The sequence below is a fragment of the Myotis lucifugus genome, unplaced genomic scaffold (genome assembly GCF_000147115.1).
Source record: "Myotis lucifugus unplaced genomic scaffold, Myoluc2.0 scaffold_224, whole genome shotgun sequence".
Classification (NCBI taxonomy): Eukaryota; Metazoa; Chordata; class Mammalia; order Chiroptera; family Vespertilionidae; genus Myotis; species Myotis lucifugus.
The window spans coordinates 134382-145431 of record NW_005871272.1 but is presented as its reverse complement, the minus strand read 5'-3'; the positions used below and the strand labels follow the sequence as shown (position 1 = coordinate 145431).

The 11050-nt window shown below is 45.6% G+C and overlaps 1 non-coding gene across 1 annotated transcript; it reads left to right on the top strand.

The window, feature by feature from the left end:
- Nucleotides 1-10684: 10684 nt before the first annotated feature.
- On the top strand, nt 10685-10813 carry LOC111827827. The gene has a single exon (XR_002831547.1). It is a non-coding gene; the product is annotated as a small nucleolar RNA SNORA11 (small nucleolar RNA).
- The last annotated feature ends 237 nt before the right edge of the window (nt 10814-11050 follow it).

Genomic DNA, 11050 nt, shown 5'->3' with positions numbered 1-11050 from the left:
CCGACCCAGGGCACTCGCCTCAGCCCCCAGCAGCGCCTGCCGCCAGCCGTTCCTGCACCTCCCGGTCCTCCTCACCCTCAGAAGCAATGTCTGCGGCAACACCCCCCTGACACTCGTTAATAATTCTTTACTCAACTTTCCCTGTTTAATGTCCTGTGTAGTCTTGGTCTTTTGTCTCCACCAGTGAAGGTTTTTTGTCTTCCAGTCGTTACCGGCTCTTGACATTCTTTTTGTGTTTGGCTTGCTCATCAAGGGACTTGTTTGTAGAAATACATCAGGAAATAAATTATTTCCTCTGCCAAGGGCAGGAGACATGAATGAGTGCTACGTGGTGTCAGTAACTGACCCTGAAGGTGCACAGAACTGAGTAATATGTGCAGCCTCCCAAAACCCATTATTCCCGTGCTTTCAAGTCCCCTGTGTTGATTAGGCGCTTTGCAATAAGAAGCAGACAAGTACCCTCCCCTCTTTAGGCCTCGGGATCCTTCTATAAAATGAGAGAAGAGGCCCAGCTGGCGTGGCCCAGTGGTTGAGTATCAACCTATGAACCAGAAGGCTGAGGTTCAATTTCCTGATTGCAGGCTCAGTCCCCAGTGTGGGGCATGCAGGAGTCAATTGATCAATGATTCTCTCTCATTGTTGATGTTTCTATCTCTCTCTCCCTCTCCCTTCTTCTCTGAAATCAATAAAGATATTTTTTAAAAATCCTATATAATAAAAATGCAAATTGACCAAATGGTGGAACGACCGGTCGCTATGACGCACACTGACTGCCAGGGGGCAGACGTTCAACACAGGAGCTACCCCCTGGTAGTCAGTGCACTCCCACAGGGGGAGCATCGCTCAGCCAGAAGCCAGGCTCACTGCTGGTGAGAGCAGCGGACGGTGGCAGGAGCCTCTCCTGCCTCCGAGGCAGCGCTAAAGATGTCCAACTGATGGCTTAGGCCTGCTACCACAGGGATAACCCCCGAGGGCTCCCAGACTTCGAAAGGGCACAGGCCGGGCTGAGGGACCGCCTCCTCGCCCCCCCCCCCCAAGTGCATGAATTTTGTGCACCGGGCCTCTAGTAATAAAATAAAATGAGAGAAGAGGACAGGGTGTTCTCTAACATGCCTTCCCGCTATGATGACCTTACATTCCATGACAGAATGTGTGTTCTAGAACCTTCTATGTTTCTCATCTTACACAGATGTAGAACCCTCAGTCTGGCATTCAAGGCTACATGTTTTCTTGCTTTAGGGAAAGCATCATTTCCAACAATGATACAACTACTTTGTTGCACATTATTGCTTTGCTGCAACCACCTTATTGCAATACGTATGCAGCCAACAAAGCTTGCTGTGTTAGTCATTTACCTATTAATGAGAACAAGTAAGGAAAATCATCTGATCCAATGTTCACCTTTGCAGAGGAAATGATAAGGCCCAGAAAAACTGAATTGCTCAGAGTTACAGGGTTGGGTGTGACAGAGTGAGGACTAGAACCCAGGTTGCTTGGGTCCCAGTTTAGTTTCATATGTCATATTACTCCTGTACCATCTTTTAAATTCTCAATCAGTTGTGTTTTTTTTTTCTTGAAATCATGTTTGAATGGCAGTAGAAAGAAAAGTCACTCTATGCCTCGGGAAGGGGTGTGTGTGTATGTGAATTCATCATTTATAAGAGAAAAATACAAGGCTATTCTTAAGGAGAGGGTAAGAGAATTCTAAAGAAAAACTTTACCTCTTGCTGATAATGAATGCAAAATAGCTCTGTGCAATTCCTTAAGCACAACACTTTGAAGGATGCTTTTATTAAGGACGAATTTCTCATACACTTTATGGGATAAGCAAGCAGGCTCTTCACGTATTTTTGTGTGAGCGAATCTACTAGCTCTCTGTGGGGGCAGCTTGGTATCCCACGGGACATATGATAATGTCTGGAAACATTATTGATCCAAAATGTCAAGAGTGCCAAGGTTGAGATAACCTGATCTGCTTAAACATGTTTCTTAAAATCCTGAATCACAGAACTGATAGTAGCCATCTCAATGTGTGTGAGGTGGTACCTCACTGTGGTTTTGATTTGCATTTCCCTAATGATTAGTGATGTTGAACATCTTTTCATTTGCTTTTTAGCCATTTGTATATCTTCTTTGGAGAAATGTCTATTCAAGTTCTTTAACTAGTTTTTTAAATTGGGTTGTTAGTTGAGTGGGGTTTTTCTTGGCTGTAGTTGAGTAATATTTTTTATGCATCCTGGATACTAACCCCTTTCAAATATATGATTTGCAAATATTTTCTCCCATTCCATAGGTTGCCTTTCCACTCAGTTGATTGTGTCCCTTGATGCACAGTTTTTAATTTTTATGTAGTACAATTTATTTTTACTTTTGTTGCCTGTGCTTTTTTGTGTCATATCCAAAAAATCATTGTTAAATCCAATGTAATAAAGCCTTTCCTTTCTATTTTCTTCTAAGATGTCATTTTACCTCTTTCATTTAGGTTTTTGGGCCATTTTGAGTTGACCTTGTATATGGTGTTAAGTAGGGGTTACATTTTATTGTTTTGCATGTAGACATCCAGTTTTCCCAGAACCATTTGTTGAAAAGACTTTCCTATCCCCATTGAATGGTCATGACACCTTGTTGAAAACCATTTAACCATATATCTGAGGGTTTATTTCTGGGCTCTCTAACCTATTCCACTGTGGGGTTATTTTCTTAGGGGTTGAGGTCTGTCTTTATGCTGGTCCAACGCTATTTTGATTATTATAGCTTTGTGATAAGTTTTGAAATCAGTAACTGTGAGACTTCCAACTTTGTTCCCTCCCCCAAAGATTGTTTTAGCTTTTGGTGCCCCTTAAGACATCATATGAATTTTGAGATGGATTTTTCTGATTATGCTAACAATACTATTAGGATTCTTTTTTTTTTTTGAGGATTGCTTTGAATCTGTAAATTGCTTTGAGTAATATGGGCATTTAAAAAATATTAAGTCTTCTAATCTATAAACTATAAACACAGAATATCTTTCCATTTATTTGTGTCTTCTTCAATTTCTTTGATAAATACTTTATAGTTTTCATTGTACAGATCTTTCACTTCCTTGGTTGATTTTATTGTTAATGAAATTGTTTTCTTAACTTTCTTTTCGGATCATTCTTTGTTAGGGTATAAAAATGTACCTGTTTGGGTGTTAATTTTTAATCCTGCATCTTTGTTGAATTTATTTATTAGTTCTAACATACTTTTTCGGTTAGAAAATTTGTTTAGGATTTTCTACATATAAAATCAAATCATCTGTGAATAAGGATAGTTCTGTTTCTTCCTCTTCTATTTGGATGCCTTTTTATTGCTTTTTCGTGTCTAATTGCTCCGGCTAGAATTTCTAGTTCTCTGTTAAATAGAAGTAATAAAAGCAGTCACCTTTGTTTCACTCCTTATCTTAGAGGAAGAACTTTCAGTCTTTTATCATTGAGTCTGATGTTAGCTGTGGGCTTTTCATATGTGGCCTTTATTATGCTAAAATAGTTTCTTCTATTCCTAGTGTGTTAAATGTGTTTTCTTTTAATCCTGAAAGGCTATTGAATTTTGTCAAATGCTTCCCCATCAATGCGCCCCCCCCAACTCCTGAATTAGTTGTGATGAGTCTTCTCTCTTCTTTTCTTAGTCAAATCTAGATAAAGGTTTGTCAATTTTGTTGATCTTTTCAAAGAACCAACTCCTGGTTTTGTTCATTTCCTTTATTGTTCTTATAGTCTCTATTTACATAATTCATCTCTGCTCTAATGTTTATTATTTCTCTCTAGCTTTGGGTTTAGTGTTGTTGTTTTTTTGTAATTCCTTAAGCTGTAAAGTTAGGTGGTTGATTTTAGTTATTTCTTCTTTTTGATGTAAGTGTCTATAGCTATAAATTTTCCTCTTAGCACTATTTTCCCTGTACCCCATGAGTTTTAGATTATTGTATTTTAATTCTCATTGTTTCAGATATTTTTAATTTCCGTTGTGATTTGTTTTTTGATCCTTTGATTGTTTAAGATGGGCTTCTTAAACATGAAAAAATAATATGGGACAATCAGATGTGCTCTCTGAGGAATCTGGATGAAGAAATATCCAAAAAGTGAGTTCATTCGAGTAGGAGCTAAGGCTGAAAGACTTATATTCTAGTCTCTAGTTTCCTAATTGAGGGAAATGACTATGTATTGCTTTTAAATCTATTAACAAGGATGTAGACCTACCCACTGTCTGTCTGCCCTAAGTGATGGGTTATCAGGCCCCCTGTCTGCTGAGGAGTTTACTGTAAAAAAAAAACAGCAGCCTAACTATGTTCAAAGTAACTTGGGATAGATTCTAGCAAGATGGCTGTAGCAGGGCCAGAAATGTTTTAACATTTCTCTAAGTACTCTATTAAGGCATGTATAGCAACCAGGATTGCAAACTTAAAAACCCAGGACAGATCTACAACAAAACTGAGTGAAAAGATATGTGCACAAAACCAGACATGTGAGTGGGTGGGGTAACCGGCAGCGACCAGACCTGCTTGTTATCAGCATCTAAGCAGGAGGAAGACAAGGCCCGACAGCCCTGAGAGAACTTCAGTCCACCACGGTGCTCAGGGCAAAACAGCAGACACCAGAGGGCGCTGCAGAATCCGACACCAGAGGGCGCTGCAGAATCCGGCAATGGGTGAGCACACAGAGGCCTCCCTGAGGCCCCAGTGTAGGAGTCCTGTGGCCTGTGAACACACAAAAACCACATGCAGGAAGGCTTCCGGGAGGAAGCCCCACCCTGGGGAGAAAGTGCTGAGGGTGGAATTCAAACTGAATTGAGCAAGGCAGGGGCAACAGGAGTGTAGGAGAGCAAAGATCCAAGAGGAAGGAAGTAGAGGAGGCAAACATCACAAGGTAGAAACTAAGTTTTTGATTGCTTCCTAAAAGCAACAGAAAAGGCGAGTTGGAGCTGTGAAGTGCTGGCCCACTCACACCCCTAGAAGTGTAAGAAATGTCATTTTCCTTTCAAATGAGCAACAGAAAAGGGTTGCCAAGGAATACATACAAAGTCATTATAAGAAGAAAAATAGAGGGACAGAATAATGTGGCCGCGCCAATGATGAAAGCAGGCTCAGCGAACCTGCCCACACACCCGGTGAAACCACACTCCACCCCTCCAAATGACTAAAGGAACTTACAAGTGACAGACAGGACCACGTAAAAGTGAACTAGGAACGACCAGAAATGAGGTTGGTAGAAAAAAGGAAGAGTTGAAAAGAGAGGTTGAAGTTCAGGAAAGAATTAGAAATAAGAGGAGAAATTAGAAATGAAAACTGAACTACAGTGAAGAAAAAAGGAACAGATGACAGCAGACAGTGCCTTAAGACAAGTAGGAGATGGAAATACCAAAAAGAAAGAGAGAGATCTTTTAGAGTATCCAGGAAACATGCGAGAGATAAAAATTATGGAAAGAACAGAACAATGGAACAGAACAAATATCAAAGGACGTTCTTGGATTGAGATACAAAAAGGCTGGAAGCAGAGTGAAAGGACATAGCACATATCTAGGCAAATGGACCCCACATGGCAACAGAGGCACCGTCTATTAAATTACTGGACTTTAAAAGGAAAAAACCCATTGGGAATCCAGACAAGAAGACATCATAAGAAAAAGGAAATCCAATTGTCATCAGACTTTCAACACTTGATGGGACCCCAAGTGACCTGAGAGCCACTTGATCTTAGAGTGAAACCAGCAGCAGTAGTTTTCACCAGGTGGAAAGAGAGACAGCAGTGTTCTCAGCCTGTCTCATAGGAATGTGTTAGAAAACAGCTTCAAGCAACCAAAATGTTTGGCTGACTGACTGGGAGACACCAACGCGAGGACTGGCAGTAAGTGCTGACTATGTGCTCACTGTGGATCCGAAGGAATGATGCCGGTGAGAGAGACAGCACAGCAGGCAGTGCTATATGTTCTGATGATGTACATAAAATACAACTCTAAAAGAGGGGATGGGAAGAATAGGTGAAGAATAGGTGAAAAATAAAGTTGTTAATGTCAGAGTTACCAACTGAGAGGACAAGGGTAATGCCACCTTCTATAATAAGATGAAGAGCAAATGCAGCAACCGGCTCTCTCCCAGCTGCACACCACGCCTGCAGACATTTCTGAAAGTCCGGCTTGTGCACAGGGATACACCCTAGCGTGCTAAGGCAGGGTGTCCTGTACCAACCCTTGGCTGACCACTCATCACAATGATGAGTCCCAGGCACCAAGAAAGCATTGGCCTCTGTTTAGGAGGAGGCAGCATTTTAGAAAAATAACATGAGTAGAATAAAACAAAAGAAGGTTGATATGCAGACGAGCTCCCAGTTGTCTGGGAGCCCCCAGTCTGGGACCCCCAGTCTTCAATGATGCAGGCTCAATGGCGAATCGGCTCAAGATGTGGTTGTCTCCACCATGTGGCTTTCGCTTGCTTTGTTTTGATATCGTCAGTGATGTGGCCGCAATGCCTGTGCAACATGTGATTTCATATCTGAATATCAATTTAAAAAAAGAAATCCCAGAATAGGGGCTGTGTATTCAAACAGTAATACCGTCCTTCTAAACAGCACCACCGAGAGCACAGCGACTGGGTTCTGACGAGGTCTGCCTGAGGGGCTCATTGAGAGTCAAGGCTAGTCACTCACTCTAATTAGAATTTGAGCTGGGAGAGCTGGGAGAAACCAGCCCAACGAAAGGGTGCTGGAAGAGAGGGCGGGGAGGAAGGGGCAGGATATTGACCTGAATAAAGGAGACCTTAATTAAAGGATTAATGATGACAGTAACAATAAAAATGGCTTCTTCCTGGCTCCCTGTCAGTGTTGGCCAGCGCTCTGTGAGCCCCGCCAGCCTGGGGCTGTGCTGCAGGCTCAGAGGGAGTGGGTGCTGGCGCCATGCGGCCAAGGCCTGCCCATCCATCACTTGGATGCTTTGCGCAGGTGAATGTGTGAGGGCTGACCGAACTGAATCACCTCTGATTGTTTCCCTCGAGAGATTTGTATCGACTCACCTGCCTCACTGGGGAGGAGAGCCCTTCTGCAGCCCCCAGGATGGTCCGGAGGCCCTTCCCCAAATGAAACTGCAAAGCAACCACAAGAAGGTCCAACAAATGCCCCTGCCTCCTTGATGGCTACTTGAATTCTTTTTGGAGAAAAGGTTGAAAATCAAATACTTTCACAATAATTCTGTATTGACTCTGCTTTTGCCTAAGCCTGAGCCCTGTCTGCCTCGCGGGTGGTCCTCGGTGCCTGGGTGAGGGAACCTCTGCCGCTCTGTTCCCACTCATCCCTTTGGCTGCCCTCCTTATCTCTCGGGAACACAGTGGCAAATAGAGTGGTTCCAAGTTTGGGCAATTTTGAGGCTCCATGATGCCCTCAAGGGCCCAGCTGTTTTCCCACCTGCCATCCTCAGCACTTAATTCCTCCTCTCAGCAGGACAAAATAGCAGCAGCAGCTCCAGACAGCACATCCTCACACCAAAAGCCCCTCAGATCCAGGGGTCAGAAGAGAGAATGTCCCTTTATAAGAATGAGAGTAACCTTTCTGAGCCTTCCTTCCCCTTCCCCAGTGGAGGCTCCTTCCCGCTGCCTTGGACAGAACTGAGTCACATGCCCACTCAACTGTGTGTGGGGGGGGAAGGAACCAACATGGCTTTGCTGACAGAATCAAGCTCCTTCCCCAGGGCACACAAGGGGACCACCCTCCCTTGAAGCACAAGGCCCCGTTTCTGTTTCCCAGAAAGGAGGGGGACACACCTGTGAAGCTGCCCAACTGTGTTCGCTATAAAATGATTCAAGAGCCTGAGTCTCATGCACCCATCCTTCTCTCCAGGAGTTAGGTGAGCAGGGCTGACCACACCCAGAGATCCGGAACTTCCTCTACACCCCGGCCAGTTCCCCGCGGGAGGAGTCAGATGCGGAGCCAAGCAAGCAGTTCAGCACCCAGAAAACGCAGGTCCCCTCCAGGCAGGGAAGTGTCGGTATCTCAGGGCCTCTGGAGGCCGTGCCCCGGGTCTCGGAGGGAGCCATGCGTGAGGCCCAGGAGCTGGCCGTTTGCTTCCAGTGTGTTATCCATCCGTCCACAGCTCCTGTGTGCACCAGAGCACTTGCTGACGGATTCATTCCGGTCCTGTTATTGCGGAAACTCAACTCACAGCCTAAATTGTAACTAGATTTAAGCCAACGGATCACAGACGGAGCTTCGACTTGATTAAGGGTAGCTGGGTGTTGGGGGACATCTGGAACACCCAGTACTCGGTAGCAGGAAACACATCCCATCATTCCACTAACTGCTTTCTCTGGGACCTCCTGTGGAGACAGAATTTTGGCCTGCGGAGCTGAGGCCCACCCCGTGTGGCCACTCTGACTCCTTAATGGCCAGGGGACAGGCCAGGGAGCGTCTGGTCTCGGAATAACTTTTCCTGAAACATTGCAGTCTTTTGAAGAGAGGGAAATATGTCTTTTTGTGGAAGTAACTGTTTTTATGTGTGTGGGAGGTGTATGTGTGTATTGTGTGTGTATGTGTGTGTATTATGTGTGCATGTATGTATGTGCATCGAGGGTGTGTATATTGTGCATTGTGTGTTGTGTTGCATGTATGCATGTGTGTGCATCGAGAGTGTATATATTGTGCATTGTGTGTGTTGTGTTGCGTGTGTGCATGTCTATAAGTGTGTATGTAAATGTGTGTTGTGTGTGCATGTGTGTATGTGTGTGTTGTGTGTGCACATTGTGTGTGTGTTGTGGTGTGTGAGCCCGTTTCCTTGTTGGTTTGGGCCTGAGGAGAAAGGTGCATGTCACCTTAGTAGTTATCTTTGTGATGCCACAAACTCTACCCCTTAGCAAGGTGAGGGTTTCTGCCTCCTCGCCCTTGGAATTCCCCACTTACATGTGATGTGTGGGATGCCCCTCTGACCGTGTTCCCACAATCAGACCTGCCCCGGAAAGACCACCAAACCTCTATTATTCATCTACGAAACAACCTGCTGACAGACAGGCGGCTTGTTGAACACCAAAGCATGAATCTCTTGAAGTTTCCGGATACTGGGTCCACAGTGAGAGTAGGTATGAATGCCCCTTGCATCGGTGGGAACACGGGGACCTGCGCGCACTGGGGACCAGCTGGAAGTCAGCTGCGCGGCTCTAGCCGCCGACCCTGTGACACACAGAGCCGCATCCCACCCTCCTCGGAGGGTCTGTGCTGGAGCCTCCTTTGGCTCACACCCCGCAGCTCTGAAGGATGCATCCATTAGGATGTTTTCAGTCACCAGTAAAAAATTCCCCAGCGGAAGTGGCTGAAACTATCAGGACATTATTACCTCAATGACACGAACTCGGGCAGAGCAGTGAAGTCAGCTGCTTGGTGATGAGGGGCTGTTTCTCTGTGATCTCCTTCATTCCCCTCGTGGTCACAGGCGGCTGCTAAAGCTTCAGTATGGTATCTGTTCATTCATTCCTTCAGCAAGTATTTAATAGGCCGCTATGTGTGGGGCACTTGTCTCGGTACTGAGGACACAACAGCTAATAGAACTGATAGGAAGCCTGCCTTTGAGGAGCTTCATCCAGTGGGCAGAGGGGAGACAGTGAACAACATAAACAAGAAAACTGCAGGTGTGTTGGTGGCACGTGTGTTGGTGGCACGTGTGGTGGAGAACAATGACAAGGGGAGGGTGAAGAGACAGAGGAGGAGGTGGAGGAAAGGGCGTGTTTAAATGGTGGCAGGGGAAGGTCTCCCTGAGAACCTAACATTTGAGCACAGAAGCTGAGGGACGTGAGAGAAGGAGCCAGCGAAGACCCCGAGGAGACCACTCTCGGCGAAGGGGACCAGCAAGTGCAAATGCGCTGAGGTGGGACCTGCTTAGCATGTCCTAGGAGAGCAAGGAGGCCCGGAGCTGGAGAGGTATGATGCGGGCAAAGGTCATAGGAGGTGTGGTTAGAGAGAAAAAGGAGGCCCCGGTCCTTGCAAACACATACCAGCTCACACAGGCCGCAGCGGCAGGAGGCTCCTAGTGCAACTGGGCCATTGCTCAGCAGTCCAGCCACATCCCAAAGACTGTTCCTTGCATTTCACTGGCCAGAACTGGGTCACATGGCCACCCCTGAACCAACCACTGGCAGGATTCATTCCCAGGGTGTGAGCTCACCTCCACCCAGCATGTTGCTGAACACAGTGGGTTCTGCCAGCAAGGGCAAAAAGTAGGGTGCATGTTGGGTAGGCGACACATGTTGGGTCACAGCCACACAGGAACTTCCCATTCAAGCAGTTTGCCCCGTGTCATCAGCGGCAGAGCCTGGCTCCAGACGCCTGGTTCCTCCAGCAGGTTGTTAATCCCTTCTTCCTCGTCTCCCAGGTCTCCGGTCCACAAAAAGTCTCTTCCATTAAAAAAAAAATAACAACAGCCCTAGCCGGTTTGGCTCAGTGGATAGAGCATCGGCTTGCGGACTGAAAGGTCCCAGGTTCTATTCCGGTCAAGGGCATGTACCTTGGTTGCGGGCACATCCCCCATGGGAGGTGTGCAGGAGGCAGCTGATTGATGTTTCTCTCTCATGGATGTTTCTAACTCTCTATCTCTCTCCCTTCCTCTGTAAAAAAAAAATCAATAAAATGTATTAAAAAATATATAAAATATATATAAAAAAAAATAGAGTCTATTCTTTAAAAAAAAATAGCAACATTGGGTGTGGAGAGAGCAGAGCGCCTGAAGAATGGCTTCTCTGTGTACAACACATCCAACAGCAACTTGGGCTTACTCCTCATGGGTGGCAGAATACTATGGCCTTCCTGTGACATTACACCCTATACACACACAAAAAAATAGCAACAAAATAACGTTTAACCACAGAAATTTCAAGCATATTCAAGTAGAGAGAAAGATACGATAAACTCACGTAGTCATTTCCCAACTCATCCACGTTATCACTACACTGACCCGCAGGGGCCAGGCCTGCTCCATCTAGATACCCCCCCACCCCCCTCCAGTATCCACCCCATTAAAGAGCTCTGTCCAGCACACAGGCCTCTGAAGGCCTGCTGCATTCCTA